The 12,218-nt window shown below is 38.4% G+C and overlaps 1 pseudogene; it reads left to right on the forward strand.

Moving 5' to 3' along the window:
• The first annotated feature begins 1,977 nt into the window (after window positions 1-1,977).
• On the forward strand, window positions 1,978-3,780 carry LOC149774423 (general transcription factor II-I repeat domain-containing protein 2 pseudogene; annotated as a pseudogene).
• The last annotated feature ends 8,438 nt before the right edge of the window (window positions 3,781-12,218 follow it).

Below are 12,218 nucleotides of genomic sequence, written 5' to 3' on the forward strand. Positions count from 1 at the left end.
AATTTCCTCTCTCCCCCCCCCCCCAACATTTGTAACAAGATAAAAGAATCCTAAATAAGAATGCCTCGGTGGAGATCAGCGCGGAAGCAAGGCCGACAAGAGGAGTGGGGTGGGACAGGCAGCCACGATTTGAACAAGAACTAGGAAAGGCCCGAGTGTTTCTTACCCCAGGGCCAGTGGTCGCTCTCTACGGCCCTGCACGGAAGTTAAACATGTCCGAAATGATAGCATGTTGGCACCGCGACAGAATTGCGGTATACTCTCTTCTTTTTTAATAATTTTCATGTATTAGATAGGTAATCTAAATGTTTCTTTAAAGTCCTTAAAACTTGGGTGAATAAAGTAGTCTGTATGGTTAGAACTCCTTTAAGAATTAGAAACTTATGCAGCCTGTGCGACGTGTAATGATCAGGCGGTGCCATAACCTTTTTAACGACTATCACACGTTCCCTCAGTCGGTACGTCCTCGTTCTTCTCCGTCAATTCGAGAACCTTGAACTATATTCCACGTACCCTATATCTGGTAACCCAAAACACGGAAGCATTACTAAACAAAGAGACACAGCACTTACTCAGGCATGTGTAGTATGTTTAAACTTTACGTTTGTTTCTCAGTTTAATAATATATCCTCTCAAACACATAAGACTAACAAATACAGACAGTCGTTCGCAATATAAAACTTTTATGTTTTAACAAAGATATACGTAACTGAAATGTCAGTTGTAAAGTGTCAACGCTTTCATGCTGCTTTTTAAACCAATGTTGACAGCAGCTATTAATTAACTGTCAACTTTAATCCTTTCCTATAATACGTACCAACTTGCGGTTCTTAAATAGGTTAAGAAATGCATTTAATATCCATTTATTTTATCCTGCGCATTACCTTTTGCCAGTCGGAAACCTCCGAGTGGGACATATAAAAGAGAACACTGGGGTGGGGTGGGTATCGGTAGCAATCGAAAACGACTCCTAAAATTAGATGAAAATGTCACAATGTACATAAATTTACCCTATTGTACTATGAATTTGTCAAAAATACGGCATATTCTTTCTTAGCATTAGAATGAATTAACGAAATGCCTTGGGCTAAACCGAAATGCAAATCCAATAAATTTTTTCAATTATATTTTCAATTCATATTTTAAAATTAAATTATTTCTCCATCGTTTATACGTCTGATATATACCTCTTTCTTGTGGGGATTTATTTTTTGAGGGGTGTATGTTTTTCCGTTTAGATTAGTTGAATTTCCATTTTGAATGGAGAAAAGGATACAAGTGCTCCTGACCAAAGGATTTACTAACTGTATATGGCCTATAAATACAGCTCTTTACTACTGAAATTCCATCTACCCTCTCAATCGTTATGGACATAAAATAAACATTTAACACTAGAATATCGGACACATGTATGAAGGAAGATGGGAAATCAAATACAATGTTTTGTATGCTATAAAGGCGGCAGAGAAGCTGACCAGATCACATGATGATTTCCTGATTTTGAGGTATATAGAAAAAGATTCATAGAAATAACCTCTAAGGCATATGTGTCAAACTCAAGGCCCGCGGGCCAGATCAGGCCCGGCGTACAATTATATCAGGCCCGAGAGGTCTTGACCGGCGTACAATTATATCCGGCCCGAGCGAGAATTTTAGGCAAAAATATTTTTTAATGGCCCTGCGATATAAAGTACAAATCAAATTCCCTAATTAGCAGCCTTGCCGAACGATAGGCTACCTGAGAGCGTTCTCGCTTCGATCAGAATATGCGAAAATAAAAGTTGTGTAGTGAGTGGATGTTCGTCGTTACAGTAACCTTGCAACGTTCAGGTGCTCGTTTTGGATTGGCGCATAAGAAATGAAAGTAGTGTAGTGCCCGGATATTACATCACCTTTTCCCGCTACGGCTAACATGATATCAATCAAGCGTCTGTCGGTAGATGCACAATCTTTTTTTAAATCAAAGCTAGCCTTAAAATGGCCAAGAGAAAAGTTGATTCTGAAAACAGAGCCTTTCAAAGCCGCTGGGAGGCTGAATATATGTTTACTGATATTGGCGGTAAACCTGTGTGTCTAATTTGTGGAGATAATGTGGCTGTGATCAAGGAATATAATCTGAGACGGCACTACGAGACTAAACATCAAGACAAGTTAAAAAGCCTGAATGCAGAGCAGAAGCTACAGAAGGTAGAAGAATTGAAGAGGAATCTAACATCACAGCAGACGTTTTTCACCAAAGCAAAATCACAAACTGAAGCTGCTGTGAAAGCAAGTTTTATTGTGGCGGAGGAGATCGCAAAATCAGGCCGACCATTTACAGAAGGAGAGTTTCTGAAGCGCTGCATGATGAAAGTGTGTGACGTCTTGTGTTCAGACAAAAAGCAGATGTTTGCAAATGCAAGCCTTAGCAGAAATACAGTTGCTGATCGGGTTTGTGAGATGGCCACTGATGTGAAAACACAGCTGATCGAAAAAGGCAAAGACTTTGTTGCATTCTCCCTTGCTGTCGATGAAAGTAATGACACGAGTGACACTGCACAGCTCACCATCTTCATCCGTGGAGTGGACTCCAGTTTGAATGTTACAGAAGAAATATTGGACATGAAATCCATGCATGGGACAACGACAGGAAAAGACATTTTTGACAACGTATGTCAAAGTTTAACCAACATGAACCTGCCTTGGGACAAACTTGTTGGACTTACAACAGATGGAGCACCGGCGATGTGCGGCGAAAAAAGTGGACTAGTTGGAAGGATACGGTTAAAGATGCAGGAGAACTGTACTGGTGAATTGATAGCATATCACTGCATCATATACCAAGGATCGCTGTGTGGTAAAATCCTCAACATGGAAGGTGTAATGAGCACTGTAACACAAACCGTCAACTTTATCAGAGCCAAAGGTTTAAATCACCGCCAATTGCAGGAAATAGACTCAGAGTTCGGCGACATGCCTTATCATACAGAGGTGCGGTGGCTAAGTCGGGGAAAAGTTCTTAGTAGATTTTTCCAGCTGATCGAGGAAATCTGTCAATTCATGGACAGCAAAGGAAAAGACTCCACAGTTTTTCGGGATAAAAAGTAGAAATGTGAGTTGGCGTTTCTGTCTGACATAACCACTCATCTCAACGACTTGAACCTGCAGCTCCAGGGACGGGACCACTTGATCACTGATATGCATGATGCAGTGAAGGCATTTCAAGTGAAGCTGCGCTTATGGGAGACACAAATGCACCAATGCAACTTGTCTCACTTTTCTTGTTGCCAAGCAATGTTGAACCAAGTCAACGCTATGGTGTTTCCCAATGCACACTTTGCTGAAAAACTTAGCTTACTTCGCGCCGAGTTCACACGGCGCTTTAGTGACTTTGAAGCACAGAAAAGTAATTTCGAGCTGTTTCGTAACCCATTTGCCATAGACGTGGAAACTGCACCTGTAAATTTGCAGATGGAGCTAATAGACCTGCAGTGTAATGGGACACTAAAGGCAAAGTACGACACTGTGGGGCCTGCACAGTTCACTCGTTTCATTTCTGAAGAGATGCCCCAGCTTCGTCTGCATGCGGCTCGAACCTTGAGCATGTTTGGTAGCACATATCTGTGTGAGCAGCTGTTTTCTGTGATGAAGATTAACAAAACATCACACAGGAGTTGTCTCACTGATGAACACTTGCAGTCCATCATGAGAATCTCAATGACACAGAACATTGCTCCCAACATAAACGAACTTGTAGCCAAGAAAAGATGCCAAACATCCAGCTCTGACAAATTGGCATAAGAGCGAACATGGGTATGCCAATAATTGTTTATTATTAAAACTTTTTTCTGTTTTAATTTATATTAATGTTTAAAAAAGGTTTAATTTTCCGCTTATTGTTTACCGTACACTTATATTACATCTTACTCACTCCTAAACATATACAGCGTACACTCTTCTCATAATCGAATCGAGGCGATGCGACCGAATTAAAACATCGACACAGCTGTGAAATTCAAGAAAACACGTTGTTGTTAAGAGACACTGAAAGACTATCCTATGGAAACTTGGACGTGAAATTTAAAACTAGATCCCGCAGAGAAATTTAACCTTGTTCGTATATTTGGATTTAATTCACCAGATTGTTGTACCACCGCGATAGGAGATTGTATTTGTATCCTTAAGTTAACACTTTTTTAAACAACGGCGTAGAAAGCACGATTTTATCACAGTTTCGATCGGGTCAGTAAAAGGTTATTTATTAGTCGAACAGAATAGCATCCATGATTTCTTTGGGTGTCAACGTTAAAATAAACATAAAAATTGAAATTTAAGGGCATCGTATAATGATGGGAATTCGTGGCCGAGTGAAAACCATGAGTAGAAAGAAAAATACCCCAATACTGTTAAAAGATATGCTTAGGCTGAGATAGATTGTTTTCAAGCATGCTGCACGGTAAGATTTTAAAATGAAGAAACCAAATCACGGTCTCTTTAGGCAGTAGAAAGATTAAGATTTGCCCTAACTGACTTGATGGAAAACCCTAGATTAAGATTTCCCTTGACTGACTTGATGGAAAACCCTAGATTAAGATTTGCACTAACTGACTTGTTGGAAAACCATAAATTAAGATTTGCCTAACTGACTTGATGGAAAATCCTAGATTAAGATTTCTCTGGACTGACTTGATGGAAAACCCTAGATTAAGATTTGCCCTAACTGACTTGTTGGAAAACCATAAATTAAGATTTGCCCTAACTGACTTGATGGAAAACCCTGGATTAAGATTTGCCCTAACTGACTTGATGGAAAACTCTGGATCAAGATTTGCCTTGACTGACTTGATAGAAAAACCCAGATAAAACTTTACCTTGACTGGCTTGACAGAGAATCCTAAACAATGATTTGTATTGATTGACTTGACAGAGAATCCTAGATTAAGATTTGCATTGACTGACTGAAGAGAGAATCCAAGATTATGATTTGCATTTATTGACTTGACAGAGAATCATAGATAAAGACTGGCATTGACTGACTGAAGAGAAACATAGATTAAGATTTGCACTGACTGATTTGACAGAGAATCCTAGATTAAGATTTGCATTGTCTGACTTGACAGAGAATCATAGATTAAGATTTGCCTTCAATGACTTAATATAGAGCCTTATATTTATTAAACAAAGAGATTTCTGACTAATTTTGTTCTAAACCGAAATTCCATGTGATCCTGCATTATGATAATTTTTCCAATATTTGTGTATTTGTATATTTGTTAAAGAAGAGATAGTAGAAATAATTCAAAATTGAGGAAATTTGTTTAGTGAAATATGAGCATGTTCTCTTTAAAAGTTTCCCAATTTTTGCGCCCATGTTACTTTTCAAAGGTGGAAAATTACAATAAAAATATTTTAATTAATGGTTTAACAAAGGCCAACTCGTGTCGAACGAAATACTAACAAATACTGTCATATTAGACTTAATAAACACATGATTGCGAGAAGGATAAGAACGCACACACACACACACACACACACACACACACTGTTGAACTAAATGTATTCGGAAACTGCTTAGCATTCGAGCAGTCTTAAAGCCTACGATGGTATCTAACGTTGTCAACATTTTGAGTTCGCCTGAATCTGTTTAAAATTCCTCCAACCCGACGCGAGCTCATGACCATGCAGATCTAGACACGTTCAAGAAATTTGTATCGCACATGATTAAGCCAGAATACTCGAATAACAAAAGCCACGCGCACATGTCACTAGGTGAAAAGTGTCAGTAAATGGTCTTACATTTTTCAACCACCTACAGCTGCAAAAAAATATTATCCGTTCGCGCGCACGCGTATGTCTCTATTAGGTAATTTAACGCCTTACGTCACGAACCATCTTTCTTTACCGCTGGTTGGTATGTATTATGACAAAATTGTCAATGGATGCAAAGTAACGTGACGATTACATACCCTCCGGAGTAACATAACTGTCAACTTGTAGGCGTCTCAACAACTTTGCCCTCACGGAAATATAAGATTGAAATAAAGCCTGTCAATGACATGCGCGCGCCCACATCTTATAATTGATTTTAGTGAATGTTATGGTCATTAACAACAAAAAATGTGCCTGTTAGGGTACAAGAATTGTCATAATGAAATATGCATCCCGAAACAAGACATAAATATCCAAAACAATCGACACACAAGAGATAATGAACGTAGACAGGTGCGTCATGTCAAATAATCGGCTCAAGGGGCAAAGCGTTCTTCCATCATATACAACCTAGATTTTTATGGAAATGCATGCTATAAGCCAGGCATGGGGAACTTCCTCCGGGGTGCGGGACAGATAAGTGCATTAAACCACACCCTATGATGTAAATTATTGGATAAGACCAGGTCATGGACAGCATTCAGCCCGCGGGCCGTATTTAGACCACCCATGTCATAAACGAAATAAATTCCAAAGTATAATGAATCGTCTGTTTTGACGTTGAAGATCTCTCTCTCTCTCTCTCTCTCTCTCTCTCTCCATACTATTAGGCAGCAGGCAGCATATATTGGTGCAAAGACTTTATTGGCCAGTTTCATGATTTTAAGAACCATCTTACATGTGACTTAATAAACTATATTTTAAAAGACACAATATATCCATCTACATAGAAAGTTTTTGATATCTCAGTTTTGCCAGTCTTAGAATTTCATACATACATGTTACTAAAATAAAAAATAAAAAGACATCCCTGCTATTATTGCACAGCTTTGAGCAGGAAGTCTTCCCGGTAACATTAAACAACTAAAGTTAGTTAGCATACTTAGAACTTGAGAGCTGAGGGGTGGGTGGGACGGTGCGTCCCTTTTTATCATTTTCTCACATCGACCACCATAAGTGTCATCATAATGACACCATTGTCATCAATACCACCAGTACCATCGCTGATACTGTTGCTGCTCTCGCCACTATATAAGTATACGTACACCCGTATGGGCAAATGGGCAACATACATTTACTCATATCCTCTTCCCTCTCTTGTACCCCCTACTACTACTACTACTACTAGAAAGAGTATAGGTGATTTAATACGATATAAATAGTACAGATAATCTCATTAATACAATAGAAAGGGCATAAGTGATTTTATTAATACGATAGAAATAGTACAGATGTTTTCATTAATACGATAGAAAGGGCATAAGTGATTTTATCAATACGATAGAAAGAATACAGATGATTTCAATATCATCGCATAAAACTGGATTGGTGGTGCTGGTGGTGGTGGTGGTGGTGGTGTGTGTGTGTGTGTGTGTGTGTGTGTGTGATTGCGTATGTGTGTTTGGATTTTACGGTAGCTCAATAGTTCAGTCATATCGCTACGATGTCTGCAGTGTGGCAGTTTATAATGATGTCGAGTACTGGAACATCAAGAAAAACATGTAGCATGATATCCCACCCAGTCACATTATCCTGACACCAGGCCGACCAGTCCTAACACTAACCTTTTAATGCTGAGTGCCGAGCGAGGCAGCTGATAGTACCATTTTTATAAGTATTTGTTATGACTAGGCCGGGGTTCGAACCCGCGACCTCCCGTATCCGAGGGAACGCTTTAACCAATAGGTCACCGTAGCTGGTGGATATGAATGAGTAGTAGTAGTGGTAGTAGTAGTAGTAACAGTAGTAGCAGCAGCAACAGCAGCATAAGCCTTTATCGTGTAAAAGCTATGGTAGGTGGTTAATTCAAAATTAATGAGGAACAAAAATTTAAAATTCAGCATATATTCATTTCCGCATTGAGCCAACAAACGTTTGCTGCATTTCTAAAGATGAAGTGTTCTTGGCATTGTTTATATTAAACAGTATGTAGTGGTAAGTTGTATTTCGAATAGTTAGATTTACTGACTATATTGTCGTCGGGTGCTTCTAATCTGACCACTCAACTTGAAGAAATAAGTTTTTGATGGAGAGTTGTTGTTGTTGTTGTATGTTGGGTTTAACGCCATTTTTTAGCACACGATAGACACACGTGTTCATGGCGGCCAGTATTAATGGTAGGGGAAGAACCCGGGAAAATCCCGGAAAGAACCACCGACCCACGACAAGCTACTGGCAAGTTTTCTCACATACCCACATTGGCTAAATCCGAGACTCGAACCGGCGCAGACAGAGGTGAGATGGCAGTGATCCGAAACGTAGAGCGCTTTAGACCACTCGGTCACTTGGGGTCCCCTTGATGGAGAGAAAATTGTAGTTAAATTGTTAAGAAGTAATACAACTGTGGAATGATTGTGCCAGACTATAACATTATCTTACATATACTTTTCTATTCTGGAGGTTAGATAGGTGTAGAGACTAGCAAACAGAACAGAGTTTGACAAATATTGTGCCCTGAGCCAAAGGGCTACCAGAATGTTAGGTCTGGGCTTTTATGGAATGTCCAGCGACTACCAGAATATTGGATTTGGACAATCACAGGTTGTCCAAGGGTTATTAGAATATATTGGGTTTTAGCTGCCACATGTTGCCCAAGGGTTATTGGAAAATTGGGTTTTAGTTGCCACAGGTTGTCCAAGAGTGATTAGAATGTTGGGGTTTAACTGCCATAGATTGTCCACGGGTTATTAGAATGCTGGGTTTTAGTTGCCACAGGTTGTCAAAGGGTGATTAGAATGTTGGGTTTTAGGTGCCACACGTTGTCAAAGGGTTATTAGAATGCTGGGTTTTAGTTGCCACAGGTTGTCCACGGGTTATTAGAATGTTGGGTTTTAGGTGCCACACGTTGTCAAAGGGTGATTAGAATGTTGGGTTTTAGCTACTATGTGTTGTCCAAAATTTATTAGAATGTTGGGTTTTAGCTGCCACTGGTTGCCCAAGGATTATTAGAATGTTGGGCAGTAGATGCCACGGGTTGTCCAAGGGTTATTAGCATGTTGAAATTTAGCTGCCACAGGTTGTCCAAGAGTGATTAGAATGTTGGGGTTTAGATGCCACAGGTTGCTCAAGGATTATTAGAATGTTGGGCTGTAGCTGCTACAGGTTGTCCAAGGGTTATTAGAATATTGGGTTTTAGCTGCTACATCTTTTCCAAGTGTGATTATAATGTTGGATTTAGCTGCTATTATGATGATGGGTTCTGGTCGCTAAAGCAAGCAGAATGTTGCGCATTGGCTGTCACATATTGCTATATCATACCATGGGATGGTCTATTCTGTACTTATTTAATAACATACCTACAGTATGAAAATTTTCTGAGTATTTGAACGACAGAAACACAATATGTGGTCAGTTTGCATAGGGGGACATTTGGTGAAGTTTCACTAAATATCACCTTCATTACAGTAGTACATTCACACCTAACATGCCAGTTTGTAACCCAACCACATCTGCAGACTGACCACATATCTGGGTCACAGTAGGAAGGTCATAGTGCAATTTAAATATCTTGATGCTGACCGCAGCTAAAAACAAGACAAAACATATTGGTCATACAAGTGTCCTGTTTAGGAATGTTTACTGTATGTTAACGCGTTTCCTCCACTAGCTCCGGAAGGATGGCATTTTCAGATTTATGGAGCATGTGAATTACGAAATGTCCATGGTTCTTGCATCTCCATAAGAATGCGCCATATAAAATAAGATTAATATATCAAATACTTTTCTTATCCTACTTGTAACGGACAGTCTGATTAAAATCAGATCTCCTTTGTTCTACGTTAAGATCTGACAGCGACCGCTTAGGGGTCATGTTCTGGTGACCTTTAAATTAGCCAGTGGAAATGCAGCTTTCACAAATTTGACAGTCGATCAAATCGTTCGGCACATATTGATGCTCTTCAGTCATACTCCCAAAGGCGAATATATAAGGCTTATTCTCATTTGCTGATAAAATTAGTGATCATTGCAATTATCATAAGTCATCAGAAAATGACCCCAAACCGGTCGCTTTCAGGCCGTCACGTAGGACCGTAACAGATTACTTAAAATGGCCGCTGCTTAAGTAACTATATTTTTAGACTCATTTCCTTGAAATAAATGTTGATTGGACTTAATTGTTTTACTACACAGCAACACAGCTTTACTGCCGATACAATTGGAGTAAAGTGCCTTGTTCACGGACATGTTCAACATGCCATGGTCTGATCCCATGGTAAGATTCGAACCCGCACTGTCTCGGTCGGGAGTTATGCGTGCTAACATTGTAGCAAAGCGATCATGTTTGACTTAGTCGCTCTGATGACGTACGAGAAGGCGCATGAGGGGTAGTTGAGATGATTGTCGGTGTCTCTGATGCGGCCACCATGACAGTAACCCTAATAAAGAGAGCGAGTATGTTTAAATACTTATTCAAAATAACTCTCGAGTTACCGTTAATGAGCTAGTTTCTAAATTACGCAGTTATCAACCATACGGTAGGCTCACTCGATTTAGTAAGACAATATTGGTATTAAAAGGGGGAGAACTTGAAGAATGTTTACATTCCAAGGCAATATGAGCTTCTGACTTATATAAAATCTGGAAATCCACGCATACATACATACATACATACGTACGTACGTATGTACGAACGTACGTACATGCATACATACATACATACATACATACATACATATGTCGCAATGGACAAAGAAGTCACCACAACAACTACTTTAATTTTTAATTACGGATGCGTCTGAATGAATATATATATATATATATATATATATATATATATATATATATATATATATATATATATATATATATATATGCCACTGTAATATGCCTCTTGTTTGGAAGGTGTTAATAGTAATAGTTCTTAGGAGATGACGATTTAATTTGCCAGAACTTTGCTTTAACAAAAAGCAGAAAAAGAAAAGAATGAAAATAAGAAATACATACATGTTTAAACTACCCCAGCTTTGTGATGCTAGTCAGAAATCAGTATTGATGTCAGAAAGAGAAAGGAAAGTTGTACCATCTATGAGTCTATATCATGCCAATCCTAGATGTTTCATTGCAATAAATTCTTTGTCGTAACAGTAACAAAGATATGACACACAGATGAAAAATTAACAATGAGATCCTATCCCATATATCAGGAATTCGGTCAGGGTGTAACTAAAATGTAGCATGTAGCCGTAATTGCTTATCATCCGCACGTTGTATGCATTAAGTTCCTGATGCATACCTGAAGACAGGGTACTCCTCCCCCCCCCCACACACACACACTGGTTAATGTATTTTTCCTACCCAAACTTGAAGTTGCAGAACACACTTTTTAAACGACAGATCTATGCAAAACTATTGTAAACGAACTTTTCTCTTTACACATGACCCATATGTTCCCCTGAAAACCATTCGTGACATAAATATTTATTACTCGATATTATTATCAACTGGATTTCAAGTCATGTGTCAGAGCCAATGTAAATTTCATGTTGAATCGTCAAACTATTTTTACGAGGCAAATACCAATTTGAGATTTTTCTCATTCGACCGCAACAGCCTAGGATATTTCTCACTCAGCTAAACAACAGTATCAACTGACGAACGTCAATATATATATATATATATATATATATATATATATATATATATATATATATATATATATACACACATATATGGATGGATACAGATCTGTATTGATTCGATAGACATACAAACAGATAGATAGATCTATATCGATTGGATAGATTAATAATTTGAAGGAAATAGTGTTAGGTGAGATTTGGCCAGTTAAAACAGAATATATATTTCACACATCTTTTCGTTCGTAATTATAATTCGGCAATTTCAAAAATGGCTGTTGCTTAGATAAATGAATCTTGGGATTCCGTCCGAATTGCATAATCGTTCAATAATTATATATTGCAGCAAGTTTTGACATAAAAAACCATTTCAAAGGCGTAACGTAGGGAAAGCTGTTGAATGGCTCAGGTTATTACTGACAACATCCAAGGATCTTTGTAGATTCGTAGTTGTGGCTTGTACACAGTTAGTCCAAAGGTGCTGATTTTCCTGTTCTTTTTGACAATACGGAAATATAAAATAGTAAAAATTTCGAATTTTCTCTTCCACTGCTTAATTAGTTTATACTTTCTCTGGTACTAAAAAATAACAAAAATAGAAATGAACGACAAAAAATGCCATTAAATTTATAGGTATCCAATTTTGTACAATTTTTATGATTTTCTTCTGTAACTGCGGACAAAAAGTCAAGATTTTTGGAAGAAAAAGTTCGCTGGTGGCTTGTCACCTTTAAA

The sequence above is a fragment of the Sinohyriopsis cumingii genome, unplaced genomic scaffold (assembly GCF_028554795.1).
Source record: "Sinohyriopsis cumingii isolate HCF-2022 unplaced genomic scaffold, ASM2855479v2 utg000229l, whole genome shotgun sequence".
Lineage (NCBI taxonomy): Eukaryota > Metazoa > Mollusca > Bivalvia > Unionida > Unionidae > Sinohyriopsis > Sinohyriopsis cumingii.